General features: G+C 43.4%; 1 protein-coding gene across 5 annotated transcripts in view; it reads left to right on the forward strand.

Annotated features, from left to right (window-relative positions):
* LOC109919837 (tumor necrosis factor alpha-induced protein 8-like protein 1) overlaps nt 1–16039 on the forward strand; it is a 59435-nt gene that overhangs the window by 31849 nt on the left and 11547 nt on the right. Inside the window, exon 1 of one of the 5 annotated variants that reach the window (XM_048614276.1) lies at nt 6143–6242. The exons of the other annotated variants lie outside the window; for them this stretch is intronic. The gene's annotated coding sequence lies outside the window, so the exon portion shown is untranslated. Of the gene's footprint in view, nt 1–6142; nt 6243–16039 lie in introns of those variants that run through there. 5 annotated transcript variants of the gene reach the window in all.

The following is a 16039-nucleotide window of genomic DNA, read 5'->3' on the forward strand; positions in this document are numbered from 1 at the left end:
CGTTTCGGGCCTAGACCCTTCTTCAGAAATGGGGGAGGGGAAGGGGGACCTGAAATAAATAGGGAGAGAGGGGGAGGCAGATAGAAGATGGATAGAGGAGAAGATAGGTGGAGAGGAAACAGACAGGTCAAAGAGGTGGGGATGGAGCCAGTAAAGGTGAGTGTAGGTGGGGAGGTAGGGAGGAGATAGGTCAGTCCAGGGAGGATGGACAGGTCAAGGGGGCGGGATGAGGTTAGTAGGTAGGAGATGGGGGTGCGGCTTGAGGTAGGAGGAGGGAATAGGTGGGAGGAAGAACAGGTTAGGGAGGCGGGGACGATCTGGGCTGGTCTTGGGATGCAGTAGGGGGAGGGGAGATTTTGAAGCTTGTGATATCCACATTGATACCATTGGGCTGCAGGGTTCCCAAGCAGAATATGAGTTGCTGTTCCTGCAACCTTCGGGTGGCATCATTGTGGCACTGCAGGAGGCCCAGGATGGACATGTCGTCTGAGGAATGGGAGGGGGAGTTGAAATGGTTCGCGACTGGGAGGTGCAGTTGTTTATTGCAAACCGAGCGTAGGTGTTCTGCAAAGCGGTCCCCGAGCCTCCGCTTGGTTTCCCCGATGTAGAGGAGGCCACAACGGGTACAGCAGATGCAGTATACCACATTAGCAGATGTGCAGGTGAACATCTGTTGATGTGGAAAGTCTTCTTGGGGCCTGGGATGGGGATGAGGGAGGAGGTCTGGGGGCAGGTGTAGCACTTCCTGTGGTTGCAGGGAAAAGTGCCGGGTGTGGTGGGGCTGGAGGGGAGTGTGGAGCAGACAAGGGGGTCACGGAGAGAGTGGTCTCTCCGGAAAGCAGATAAGGGTGGGGAGGGAAAAAATGTCTTTGGTGGTGGGGTCGGATTGCAGATGGCGGAAGTGTCGGAGGATGATGCGTTGGATCCAGAGTACGTGAGGACAAGGGGGATTCTTTTTTGGTTGTTATTGCGTGGACGGGGTGTGAGGGATGAGTTGCGGGAAATGCGGGAGACATGGTCGAGGGCGTTCTCGACCACTGAGGGGGGGGAAGTTGCGGTCCTTGAAAAACGAGGACATCTGAGATATACGGGAGTGGAATGCCTCATCCTGGGAGCAGATGCGGCGGAGGTGAAGGAATTGGGAATAGGGGATGGCATTTTTGCAGGAAGGTGAGTGGGAGGAGGTGTATTCTAGGTCGCTGTGGGAGTCGGTGGACTTGAAATGGATATCGGTTTCTCGGTGGTTGCCCGAGATGGAGACAGAGAGGTCCAGGAAGGTGAGAGAGGTGTTAGAGATGGTCCACGTGAACTTAAGGTTGGGGTGGAAGGTGTTGGTGAAGTGGATGAACTGTTCGAGCTCCTCGTGGGAGCACGAGGCGGCGCCGATACAGTCATCAATGTAACGGAGGAAGAGGTGGGGTTTAGGGCCAGTGTAGGTACGGAAGAGGGATTGTTCCACGTAACCTACAAAGAGGCAAGCATAGCTTGGGCCCATGCGGGTACCCATGGCCACCCCCTTTGTCTGGAGGAAGTGGGAGGAATTAAAAGAGAAGTTGTTGAGGATGAGTTCGGCTAAGCGGATGAGGGTGTCAGTGGAGGGGGACTGGTCGGGCCTGCGGGACAGGAAGAAGCGGAGGGCCTTTAGGCCATCTATATGGGGAATGCAGGTGTATAGGGACTGGACGTCCATGATAAAGATGAGGTGTTGGGGACCGGGGAATTGGAAGTTCTGGAGGAGGTGGAGGGCGTGGGTGGTGTCACAGATGTAGGTAGGGAGTTCCTGGACCAAGGGGGAGAAAATGGAGTCCAGATAGGTGGAGATAAGTTCGGTGGGGCAGGAGCAGGCGGAGACAATGGGTCGACCAGGGCAGTCAGGTTTGTGGATTTTGGGAAGGAGATAGAAGCGGGAGGTGCGGGGTTGGGGAACGATGAGGTTGGAGGCCGTGGGTGGGAGGAATAGACCATTTGGCGCTTCAAACCTGTCCCCCTGCCATTCGTCATGATGACAGCTGATCTAACCCGAACCTCAACACTTCTTTCGTGCCAGCTCCTCATAGCTGTCAGCTCCTCCGAAGATTGATTTTTGAAATCAACCTTGTCTTTGAATACGTTCAGTGATTTAGCCTCCACGCTCTGGGGTAGGAAATTCCACATATCCGCTACCCTCTGAGAGAAAAACAAATTGCTCACATCTCACTTTTAAATGAATGCCCCCTTATTCTGTAACTATGTTCCTCAAGTTGAGGTTCCTCTACTAGTGGAAACAGCTTCTCAACATCTGTGCTGTTAAACCCCCTCAGAATCTTGTATGTTTCACTAAATTCTCCCCTCCTGAATGAATAAAGCCCATTCAGTGGCCAGATGTTTAGCCATTCTCAGTACAATTCATCTCAGTGAAGCTCTTTTGAATTGCCTCCAATGCCAGTGTATCTTTTCTTAAATGTGGGGACCAAAACTGTGCACAGTACTCTGGTTGCAGCCTCTTGAACACATATATATTCGTAACAAGGCTTCCCTATTTTTAAACTTCAGCCCCCTAGCAATAATTTCCATTTGCTTTTGTGATTGTGCTACACCTGCATCCTATCTTTGTGTGTTTCATGTACTGGAACACCCAGATCCCTCTGCAATGCATTTTATTTTGGAGTTGCTCTCCATTCGAATGATAATAGTCTGTCTTTTGATTCTTCCTACAAAAGTATATGACTTAACACTACCCTGCATTAAACTCCATCTTCCAAGTTTTTGTCCATTCACTCAACCTGTCTTTATCCCTTGCATGGATACCTTGTGTCCTCACCCCAGCATGCCCTCTCATCTATTCACGTATCATCAGCAAATTTGAATATGTTATACTCTCTCCACTCCTCCAAACAATCAACATTGTTTGGGCAAAATCTTACAAGGGTCTGAACAAAGCGGGCTATGACCAGATTGGGAGAATCAGACAGCAAGCCTGGTGAGGCCTATCTTGATGCTTCACTCTTATCTTTTATACTGTTGATAAGCGACATGGTGGAGGAAGTTTCTCACCAGGCAGCAGCATGTTGCTAAAGAGGATTACTGCTTCTTAAACACCTTGTTAACAGCCCAACTTGTTTCATTTAATATTCAGTTTCCTAACTTACAAAAGCTGCCAAACAAACTAGATATCGAGAAGACTCGATATGGAAATCAGAGTGAGTACCTAGTGACTACAGGTCACTGCTTGCTCCAAAAGACCTTTATAGTGCTCACAGGCATCAACGTCATGGGGTATGCTCCATGTCTACCAGCCACATCTATCCCCAAACGAGTCACATTGGCATCTGATACGTGCCAGCCTCTTAAAACCCCCTTGTGGCACATCTCTGCTTCACTTTCAGGATGCTTCTGCACTTCAGTGTACATCAGGCTCCATTGGCAGCTATCAATGTAATGTTGGACCAAGAATATTCTGTGCTGAGGGACGTGCAGGCTGTTCATGGACTGGACCAGGCTGCATGTCCGCGGCTCTTTGAACCTATCTGGATATTCACTGTATTCCTACTTTACATTGCCTTGCCTATTTGCTTTTTACCCCCTCGGTTAGAGATACCAGGCTCACATTACTTCTGTCTTGCCTTTGGCTTAGTGCAGACACAAAGCCGAGAAGCTTGTCATGGTTGTCAGCGGGCTCAGTGGTGTCAAACAGCATAACCTTTGGTCAGGTGGTCCCAGCACAAGAAGTCAAGGGCAGCCTCGAATACCAAACCAGGAGCTTGGATATGGTCAGGCAGCTGCTCAGGGCGGTCAGTGTCAGGATGCCTTCCTCATAATGGGTAAGGAGTATAATGATGGGCAGCCCACTATCCATCTTAACTATTCACAGTGAGGCTGCACACTGCTCCCAAACAAGTTCCTGACTTGGCTTTGAGTGAGTATTCCAAATTTAGTTCAATTTCAGAATGTTCTCTTCTTTACAGTTATAGAATCATAGAAACCCTACAGTGTGGAAGCAGGCCATTCAGCCCATCGAGTCCACACCAACCCTCCAAACAGCATCCCACCCAGATTCACCTCTACCCTATCCCTATAATGCTGCATTTGCCATGACTAACCCACCTAGCCTGCACATCCCTGGATGCTATGGGCAATTTAGCATGGTCAATCCCAACGAACCCGCACATCTTTGGACTGTGGCAGGAAACCCACGCAGACACGGGGGAACGTGGAAATTCCACACGGACAGTTGCCCAACGGTGGTATCGAACTTGAAACCCTGGTGCTGTGAGGCAGCAGTGCTGACCACTGAGCCTTGTACTGAAGGGCTGTGAGCACAGATTCTTCTGTCTATGTTTTATATGTTTGATGAATAGTTCGTCAAGGTTGGGAATGTTTTGAACTGCAGAATGAAATATTATTATCCTGTGCTGTGTCAGGATATTAAAGGTTAAAATTTGAGGTTTCATAAGCTTGGCCAACCCACCAGTGCAGTGCTTTGTACAACTCTGGGGAAAAGCCATAGGAATTTTTTTTAAAACTTGACTCTTGCTTTGTAATTTTCTTTGAACAGTTCTCTTTGCTAGATGTAAAGGTATTGAAAATAGGAAAAAGAAAACACTGTTTGGCCTATGGTGAAGCAGACCCCGATAGGGTCATAAATATTTTTGCTTTCTGATTGGCGTGGGAAGGCAGTGTGTGACAAGAGTGAATGTGATGGTATGACAATTGGCTGGAGCAGAAGGGCCAGTCATGTGAAGAAACCTTCAGGAATAGATGAAATCCCAGATGGCAATTGCCTTGGAAATAAATGTATCATAAATTTGCTGATTGGTTACAATGTTAACAGGATCCAATAGGGTAGATAGCGGGAAACTGGTTTCTTGGAGGTGGGGAGAGGGTATGGGAATCAAGAATGAAAGACATAATATTATTCAAGCTTCACCATTTAGCAGCAAAGACAGAAAGTATTCTTCCACACCATAAACCCTGAAAAGCTGGAGATCTGTCCTCCAAAAAGATTGTAAATCCAAAATTAATTGGAGTTTTGTGTCTTATGTTGATAGCATTTTGATAGAATTATCACGATGTATGGACCAAAGGCAAGTAATTGGAGTTGAGTTGTAGCTCAGCTGTGATCTAACTGAATGGCAGATCAGGCTTACTGACCGGACATGTACCCCTGTTACTCGGATTCCTAGGTCTGGTATTCTGCAGCTGGTTATAAAGTAAAACTCCATTTATACTGTGTCTCAGCCTCCGACCATAACAACTCGGCAACTAAAATCATTCAGACCCATCGGTCTGACCCCCAGAGTTCAACAAATACTACGTTGTTCTAAATTTGTTTGCTTTGAATTTGCAGTCTACTGCAAACATTCACCAGCCTGAGGTAATTCTCCTCAATCTAAACTGTTCACAATTTTCTCTTACGAGCTTGAATATTTGCCTAAACACTGTGCCTTCTGCTTCACTGCTATGATTACTTCTCCCTAGCCTGACCATTCCCGAGGCCTTTCAGTGTAAAGCTGTCAGATTAACACAATCTTATACTGTGGACTGTTCTCCATACTTCAGTTTGGTTTCTGAATCCTTTTAGTCTGTAGATGTACCAGCCACCCTGCTTTTGTACTACCATCCTGGAGCATGAATAAACTAAGTGCCCCACACCACACAGTTTCTCCATCTGTGCAGCTTAAATTTAGTTGTTCATAGATAATTTCCAGGGTATTAAAGTTCAAGGCAAAGCTGGACAGGGAAGCTAGAAAGAGAGTACAACATTGTATAAGTTGTAAAACTGTCAAAGTAAAGCATTTGGCTCAATTAAGTGTACTTAAAATGTTATTTTAGTCCCTATTTGTTTTGGGACCTAATTCAGTGTTAGGTGAGGATATCAGCACGTAGAATTTTCCCGTTGCAGCTTGAGGAGCAGATCCAGCAATGGCAACCTTGAAATAACCCAGCATGCATTCCTGTGGTTAAATGATCGCTAGGGTTGTGAACTCTGATTGGACAGAGTTCCTGTAGTGATCAACATGTGACCAACTGCCCCATCCATGCACTCCTGTCATTGGTGAACTGATACAGCCATCCTGATTGGGCACTGCTTTCCTAGATCGATCCTAAATGTGTAGAGAGTTGCTAATGCTTGTGTTTGTAGCTTCCATTTTCTGACCAGAGACTTACCCTGCTGATATCTGAGAATATCTTCAGAAGTCTCTTCGAAATGCACCTCATAAGGAAAGCACCTGTGAAGCCTCAGTTAAAGGAGCTTTAACTTGGTAAGAGTTTGTTGGTAGCCAGACATGTTATTTGCTGCCAAAGAGCACCAAGGAACCAGAGGATAAACGGCATGGTCTATGTTTATCCAAAACTACATAGCCCCAGATCTTTTTTGAATCACGTGAGTTGCTATCAGATTTCCATTTAGAAATGAAAGTCAAGAATGTAATCCCTCACTTTGAGCAAGTTCTAGTTCTTGAAGGGAGGTGAATGAGAGCGGATCTAATAGAGGTATACCATATGTTTGGTGTATACCCAGTCACCAGTGTAACTTACTCTATGACAATTGGATGAAATTGTTGCTGATACATTTAATGCCAATGGTGAGCTCTCAGCATAGAGTAATCCACACGTGGAATAGACTTTTTGGTAACCTACTGGAGTGAAAAGTTTTTGGAATTGTCTTAAATATTTAGACGCAGTTTGGAAGATGTGATAGACTGCAGGGTATTTCACGATGGGCTGGACAAGCATTCTCAATCTGATTCGTCTTGTCAAAGTTATTCCCAAGTGTTTGGCTTTGAGCAGGTTCTCTTATTAGTGATAACAGGAACAGGTCAATACAAACAGAAACAGCAGCACATAAAAATGATGAGTTTCCGTTTGAGAACCACCTCCTCACTCTAGCAATGTTTAGCATGGTTACAAATGTTTCTTTATAGTACAGCAATGCCTCAGAACAAGAGTAGAAATATAATCGTAATAGAAATGGCACATCAGAGAAACAACCTTTTGAATCTGCTGTAAAGGAATCGCTGAAGCTTATTTTTTCCCTAAGTGATCAGTGAATAACAAGGTGTTAAATTGCATTCATCAAACAAAGAATAGGTTTGTAATATTGGCAATGAATTGTGAACTGTGGAGATGGAAATACATTAGATAAAAATCAAACTGGGCTGTAGATATTACGAATTTAGAGGGAAAAGCTTCCTTAGAAATTGTTAAGAAGGCTAGGGACCTGCTGAGGGGTTTGTACATTACCTAGAAGTGTTACACTGCACTATCCCTTCTAGCCCACAGCCTCAGCTCCCTCCTCACATTCAAATTACAACCCTACATCATAACTATGTGGTAACATTTTTACAATGCACAATACATTGAGTACTGTTTGCTGTTCTGGTTACCATGCCACAAGAATAATACTTATGTACTGGAAAGGATGAAAAGGGAACTTACAAAACAGGAGATCACAAACTCAGTCCCAAATAAATCTAATATAGAATCTAGGGGAGATCTCTTTACACAGAGAGTTGGTTTGAATGTGGAACCTCCTACACATTGACGGTAGTTAAATGTGGATACATACAAAGGGAAGGCAGGTAAGTACTTGAGAGAAAGGGGAATAGGAGAATCCACTGATATCTGGAGCAGGAGGCGTCTCAAATGATGCACAAACCCTAACATTGGCAGGTTGGGCTGAGTGGCCCGTTTCTGTGGCCTAAATTTTATGCATTAAGTCTGATTCTAGGTGTTAGGCAATGAAGTAAGAGGCCACATTAGAAGAGCTTTGATTTTACAATACAAAAGGGAAGCTGTTTTAAAAGAAGGATCTCCAGCAACTTCCAGTTACCCAGAACCTTTGATCAAAACAATAAAATTTCAAATTGCCTCACAGAACAGAGTAAAGAAAATAGACTTGGAATCAGGAGAAGTGACTTGAAGCTGTATCAATATTAGTGGAGGGTGAGAATGAAGAAGAGCGTTGGAGTAGCCAAGTCTAGTTTATGGATGTGGTAAAATGCAGGATGAATTAAAAGTCTTCGAATAAGGACACTTGGCTGGTTAGTTCATGTGGACCAATGACCATTTGTTATCGAGAAAGTGATAACCATGAATTTTCTCTATTGGTATGATGACATGCTTTAAATATTTGGCAAAATCTGACTTTTACACCTGCCTCCTGTGTTCAGCAATAACTACTCACTAACTATTTATCATGCATTACCAATTAATTCCTCCCTTGAGGTCATATAATTTTGATGATACTGGCTATTACTTTAGTTGCTTATAATATTTGGTCCATTAGATTGTGGATGATGAAGGTGCTTTGGGAATTTAAATGTTGTTTTGACAATGTGTTGGTGAAATTGACAATCAAAGTTTGAGACTTTCTGGAAACTCTGGCTATTTAGTCAACATTGCAAACAAGACTCCTAGCCGTTCTCTCATGTTCTTTGAATGATGTGATGGTCCTCAGTGGGTTACCAGAGAGCACAAGAAGACTGTGAAATTTGAATGCAGACTAAGAAAGCTTGTAAAAGCAAAGACCTCTGAGGAAATCGGATTCTGAGAGCTCATGTAACAGAGTGGATAGTGTCCCTGCCTCTCAGCTTTCTCTCCCCTCCAACTCCATTCTTAATTTAATCCCCTCCCTCTTTCCCTATCCTGTTAACCAACATTTTAGAGACTCGGGTAATTTGGTGACAGTTTAATATAAAAACAAAACTATGTCTTCCATCCTTGAACTCCATCTTATTTTAATCCCTTCGCCCTCTTCCTACCCTGCCCCTATTTCCATTGCTGCTGGTGGGTAGTGCTTGTGATTGGTGGAGGTTTACTTTATTTTAAAGTGTTAGGTTTCTCCCACAGTGGGGAGGAGAAAGAATCCAGAAGGGAAATAGATAATCTGGTGTTTGTGCCAAACTATAGATGTACAATAAAGCTCTTATAAATCTCTAAAAGTCTTTTGCTGCATAATTCAAAATGTGTTAAGTTACCTGTTAAACACTAGGCACTGCTGAGTCATCTTCAGAAATGGGGGAGGGAAAGGGGGCTCGAAATAAATAGAGGGGGGGCGGTGATAGCAGGTAGATAGTGGTGGGGATTGGTCAGTGAGGTGGGAGGAGAGGCTAGGTGGGAGAGAAGATGGACAGGTAAAGAAGGTGGGGATGAGAGAGGGGGTGCTGGTCTTGGGATAAGGTTGGTGGTTGGGGAGATTTTGAAGCTGGTAAAGTCCACATTGAGACCATTGGATCGCAGGCTTCCAAGGCGGAATATGAGGTGCTGTTGCTCCAGTTTCCAAGTGGCATTGTTATTTCCCCCCACACCCTTATCTGCCTTCCGGTGGGATCGCTCTCTCTGCGACTCCCTCGTCTACTCCACACTCCCCACGAGCCCCACCACCCCCGGCACCTTTCCCTGCAACCGCAGGAGGTGCTACACCTGCCTCCTTGACCTGTCCGTCTTCTCTCCCACCTATCCGCTCCTCCCACCTCACTGACCAATCCCCATCACTACCTACCCGCTATCACCGCATCCCCCTCTCTTTATTTCAGAGGCCCCTTCCCCTCCCCCATTTCTGAAGAAGGGTCCCGACCCGAAACGTCAGCTTTCCTGCTCCTCCGATACTGCCTGGCTTGCTGTGTTCCTGCAGCTCCACACTGTTATCTCAGACTCTGGCAGTTCTTACTATCTCTACTACTGCTGAGTGTTGGTTTTTAAAAGGGCTATCTGGAAATTTTCAAAGTATGATGTGAATGTCTTTTCTTGAAAATAAAGCATCTCTTAAATCTATTTACTTCTGTGTGTTTTGTCGTCGAGGAATCAGTAAGTAGGGAATGCAATTATTTGTATTTGTAGAAACATCCAAATTCAAACCATAATCCTGTTCCTTCCCTCTCTTTTGCACGCAAGCTGGTTAAATACTGGTACAGCACCTTTCAAACGAATGCAATTAGAAATGTATTTTTCACACAATGAGTGACTTCGGGAATTGAAGTAACTTTTATTCAGATTGGTGAAGGTGGTGATCATTCTTTGAGGAAGGTCACTATGTACAGTAAGATGAATGAGCAATTCATCTGATGGTTGATGAGAAACATTGGCTAGGACACAAGGACAGATTCCTGCTTGATTTTGAGTAGTGCCTTGGGATTTTTAACACCTGTTTGAACTTGTAGGCAGAGCCTTCATGTAATGTCCCATCTGGCATATCCAGCTTTATGGCACTGAGACTGTATCGCACTGGTGTGTGCCAAACCTGGGCTAGGCTCTATACCCTAGATGTACTTAAATCATCACCTGCTGATCCCGTGTATGACAGTTCTCCCAAACAATTCAAAATGAACTGACCTGAAGCTGGAATGATCAAAAAGTTTGGAATTGTCAGCGTGTACAGTGACATACTCCAGCTCAATAAAGCTTTGCAAGACATGTTGCTTCCTGTTATCTAAAGAGCTTGTTTTTGCATCTGAAATTCCACACCTATGTGAATGCAGAGAATGCCACTGCAGCATTCCCAGCACTAACATGTAGGCGCAGCAAGTTAAATCAACCTACTGTTCACAATTAACTGCCTGAAATCTCTCTCAGCTGTTGAGCTGAGATTGTTCTAGTTGGAGGCTTGTTTTTGGGATATTTGCACTCGAAGTTTACTTTCAATATAAAGCAGTGTTGTCACCAAATGTACATAGCACAAATTAGATGCCAAAGAAGGAACACATTCCACAGAGAGGAGGAGTGAAATTGCTTTCTCCCAGATGATATTTCCCTGGCGTCAGGTCAGACCTTGGCTCTGGGTTCAGGCTGCATTTACATTGCACCTCATTTTCCACTTGGGATCCTGCAGCCTCAGGACTCAATATCGAGTTCAGTAATTTTAGGTTCTGGGCACTTTCTCCCATGTCCTTACCCTGACAACCACATGCCAGGCCTTGTCATCATGTGGGCTGCTTCCACAAACAGCCCATTGTCAACCACTAATGGTCCCCATTAGCAGCTATTGATTCTCCCAGGCTGACCTCTACCCACTCCTTTGTCTGTCCAACAGTTTTTCTGTCTCTGGACTCCATCTTTGTCTATCGTTTACTGCTCGAGACCACCCCCGCCACCACCAACACCAATCCCTGCCACCACGCCATCTCCAGCGTATACACCAATGTTTTCCTAGCTACAGTCAGTTCTGAAAAAGAGGGTCACTGGACCTGAAACGTTAACTCTGCTTTCTCTCCACACATGCTGCCAGACTTGCTGACTTTCCCCAGGTATTCGTGTTTGTATTTCTGATTACCAGCATCCTCTGTTCTTTAGATTTTTTTTTAACATTACAGCAGTCATGTTAGAGTGAAACTATGTCTGACCAAATGCATGGGCAAAGACTGACCTGACCCTAAAGGAAGATACGCTCGGAAGGGAAATATCACTCCAGATGGCTTTGGAATCAGGTCTACCTTGGGCATTTGATTAGCATTATCCAAGTTTTCTGTTGATGCCGTATAAGTTTAATGACAACTTGATATCTTTGTCAGTGTGTCTTTGGCTAGTTGCAATTTATTAAAACAGAGACTAATAGTAGCCTTGTACCATCAACCTTGGTGAGGCAGTCCTCAATAGTGCTCTGTTGAAGTACAGTAGAATGTTAGTCATCATGTACATCCGTAATGACCACTGTGTGCCTTTAAACTATTGTCACAGTCAAAAATAAACTTACATTCAGACTTCCCACACAGGAAAGAGCACTTGGCTATTTGTAGCTTAAAGAAGATGAAACCCAGACTGTACAGCCGGACACCATCACAGAATGGCAATCAATAATGATTAATGGAAACTGATGGTCATTGTCTTTAAAACTGCCTGCCCGTTAATGTAGGAATGAAACTCTTCCGGTGTTTCAAACACAGAATGTCCATGTGAATCAAGTGAAAAGCAGTTTTCAGTTTGCCTGGGTCAGTAGTAGCATTGGAGAGGAGCTCAATTCCAAATCATTGGTTGGTTGTCTATCTGTTGCTAATTTTAATTCCCTGCTTCTAACAATCCCTGAGCAGCAAATTAACAAAATTGTTACAGCACAAAAGAAGGCCATTCTGCCCATTGTCTATGTATCAGCTTTCTCTAACCACTTCCCTGCCTCTTCATCTTAGCCCAAGAAAATACATCATGGCAGGTACTTAGCCATTTCCCTTTTTAAAGCCATGTGTGACTGACACACTTGGGACAGTGCATTCCAAATCCTGACAACTTGCCACTTAAGAAAAAAAAGTTTCTCCTCACGTCACCATTGTTTCTTTTGACTGTCGCCTGTGCCCTCCGGTTCTTGGAAGTTTCTGCCAGCGTGAAAACCTCTATCAACTCTTTTACGTCCCTCATAATTATAAACAGCTCTGCCAAATCTACTCCAAGGAGAACAGCCACATGCTTTTTCAATCTCCCCATTTAACTGGCTCTAGGGATGAGGGTTAAACGCTTGTATGTTGTTTCTGCACTGACACTAAAGTGTTCATATCATTCTCAAATGTGATGCACAGGATGTAGCATAATATTCCACTTGAGGTCAAAGATATTCCAATGCCTCCCGTTTGAATGGAACATGATTCCATCGTTATATACCTAATCGTAGCCAGAAAATCACCAGCAGGCTATTTGTCTACCAAGGATTGATCCATAGCTGCCTTCTGTTTGTTACATACATGCTGTCAGTTGGCAAAGTCTACTGAAGACACTGTTGATTTTCACATGTACACTGATGACACTCATCTTGAAATCACCAGTCTCTTGTAACTCCTCTCTTGGTGCCCAATATTCATCTATTTCCTCAGCTGTAACATTGTGCAACTTTGTTCCATCTGAGCTCGTGCTGCTGGAGCCTTTATTCGTTCTGTCATTACCTATAAACTTGACTATCTCCGTGTATTTCTGGTTGCTCTCCTACATTCTGCCCTCTGCAAACTTGAGGTTATCAAAAACTCTGCTGTCCCTATCAAATCCTGAGCACAATCAGTCCTGCACTGTCTGACCTACACTGACTCCCAATCAAGTGACAACTTAGTTTTAAAATGATTTTCCTTGTTTTCATTTCCTCCATGGCATCACGTTACCTATCTCAGTTATGTGCTCCAGACCCTCAATGTTCAAAGGTAACTCTATTCGTCTAATTCCGGCCTTTTGGGGTGTCCCCAATTTTAACCTCTTCACTATGACACTGGTTGCCTTGGCCTGACCTCTAGAATGTATTCCCTGTACCTCTTTCCCTCATCTATCTCGCTTTCTTTTTATTAAGTCACTCCTTAAAACCTACCTCTATAATAATATTGTTAGTCATGTGTCAAAAATGTGCAAGTCAGGTGGATTGGCCATGCTAAATTGTCCATGGTGTTCAGGATTGTGTAGGTTAAGTGCATTAGCTATGGGCAATGCAGGGGTAGGGTTGGGAGATGGGTCTGAGTGGGATGCTCTTCAAAGGTCAGGGTGGACTTGTTGGGCCAAATGTACTGTTTCCACACTGTGGGGATTCTATGAAACATCTATAAAATAAATATCTCATTATGTGGCTCAGCATTTTATTTTATTTTATAAGTGAAGAGCCTCTGGATGTTTAATTATATTAAATGAGCAATGTAAATATAATGCTAGTTTAGAACAAAGGTTTCAATAAAGGTTCATCATAATTTTCTTGCTTTTCAGCTGTACCTCAATTTACAAAGCCTAGTGTCCTACATGTCTTTTAAATCACATTCTTAACCTGTCCTGCCTCTTTCACTGATTTGTGGGCATATACTTGCGGGTCTCTTTGTTCCTTTATCGCCTGTAGAATTGTTCAATTTGCTGTAAATTCCCTCACCTCATTCTTCGTACAAATCAATTAGCATTTCACACTTCCTGGAGCAGATCTTTATCTGTTATTTACCTGCTAGTCTGCCAATGTGCTCTTGGAGCCTATCATTATCCATCTCTCAATATTTCTTTGTTTTGTATTTTCTGAAAATTCCTAATTTGTGCCCAGAACACCCACTCCATGCCGTTCTTATGTCAAAAAAAAACTGTGGTTTTAGTACCCTCGCTGAACCTGGCTGTATATGTTTAAGCACTGTAAAGAAGAAACATCTGTTTCCCATTATTTAGATAACTGTATCTGAGCTGCCCCTTCTTCAAATGTCTTTTGGAAATCCATGTATGCTGCATCAACTGTATTGCCCTCATTAATCACTTTTGTTACCTCCTCATAAAAATTCAATCAAGTTAGTTGAACCCAATTTGGTTTTGTGCTGGCTTCCCTTATTCTCCACTTGTCCAAGTGACTGCTAATTTTCTCACAAATCGTCATTTCATTCAGATCACCAAGATTAAACCAACCGGCCTGTAATTGCTGGGTTTACCTTATGCTCATTGTTTAAAGTAGGCATGAAATTTGCAGTTTTTAAATCCTCCAGCACACGCCCATTTCTAAAAAGAATTGCAAGATTATGGCCGATTTCTAACTTTTGTTTCCATCAATATTCTCACTGTATCCCATCTGATCCCTGGCCATTTTTCAACTTTAAGCTCAGCCAACCTTTCTACAATAGTACTACAAATCAATTGTAGCCTATCGAATTTTTTAACTACCTTCTTTTTCACTATGATGATCATAACTTGCTTACTAAAAAAAGATGCGCAGAATTCACTTCATATTTCTGGCATACCCTCTCCCTCCCTGAAGATACCATTTTGAATCCTGATCTTCCCTATCCTTCTATTTGCTACCCTTTTTATTATTTGTATACCTGTAGATTCCCTTTATGTTAGCTGCTAATCTTTCCTCATTTTTTCTCTTTGTCTCTCATTTCCTTTTTATCACATTCCCTTTGAACTTTATTTTATTCAGCCTGGTTCTCGCTTGTATAATTAATTTGACATTTTTGCTTCATTATGTTGAATGCTGTGTACTGTAAGGATAGCAGTCAGGAGCACGGAAGTGGGGGAACTGTGTGGTGCCTGGCAAGCAAATGCCAGGATTGAGTATTGAAGTTGTAACTCTCTCAGTTAAGTACCTGCAAAGAATGGTAGATCAGAATGTTTGGTTCCTTCGTCAACACTAAACTGACTGATCTCAGCTGGGGTTGCCTGTTGACCTCAGTATTCTGGCCAGGGAAGGAGACACATATTAGGAAAGAGTGAAGCTCATTGAGCCTTTTGAACCTTTCTTAAATCTGAAAGAAGGACTTGCATTTATGTAGTTCCTTGCATGATCGCAGGATCTCCCTAAGTGCCTTACTCCAGTGAGTTAAGGCTGGAAGCATAGTAACTGTTGTAAAAAAAATGATAACAAATTGTGCATAATAAGTTTCCCACTAACAGCATTGTGTTCGTGACTGAATAAGCTACTTTGGTGATGTTGATTGAGGGATAAATATTGGCCAGTACTTTAGATAATTCCTCTGCTCCTGTTCGAATGCTCTCATGGGATCTTTTAGCCAATCTGATACAACAGATGAGGCGCTGTTCAATGGTTCATCAATTGAACCATGATTCATTTGCATTTCAACTTTATTTACTTTCTTGTTGGGCTGAAACCTCCTGTTTCTCATTTTGTAGCCATCGCTAGAGAGCAGCCCCCTGTTTTATTCCTATTCAGTCCTGGGGAGTCTCACCACTTCAAACTTGCCTTTGGATGAATCTATCCCAATGGGCAAGTATAAATCATTTAATAAAACATTGTCAATCCACCAAAGAATCAGTTTAAATTGTCCAAAATATTATATTCCATGTCTGTGTTGATCCACTTGAGTGTCCTCCCATTCTTCCCTCAGCTGAATCTACCACAGTCACGAACTGTAGTATTCTTCTGAGAAAGCACTGACTATGCTTGTGTGGTCATTATCCTTCATTGATCAAATGTCACAGCGTCAAATACGCCTGTGTAATTTTTGTGGGAAATATAACTACCACAGAATCCAAACCAGAAATAACTGGAATTTCTCCCTCTTGAGTTTGCTAGGTCTATGAAGATTATCTCTTCCTCTTCCATTCTTAGCCCCACACCTCTTAATTTCCCAATACTTTCTCAAATACATACTTTCTCAAATACATACTTTCTCAAATA

Source organism: Rhincodon typus, chromosome 29 (assembly GCF_021869965.1).
Source record: "Rhincodon typus isolate 14 chromosome 29, sRhiTyp1.1, whole genome shotgun sequence".
NCBI classification, from domain to species: domain Eukaryota; kingdom Metazoa; phylum Chordata; class Chondrichthyes; order Orectolobiformes; family Rhincodontidae; genus Rhincodon; species Rhincodon typus.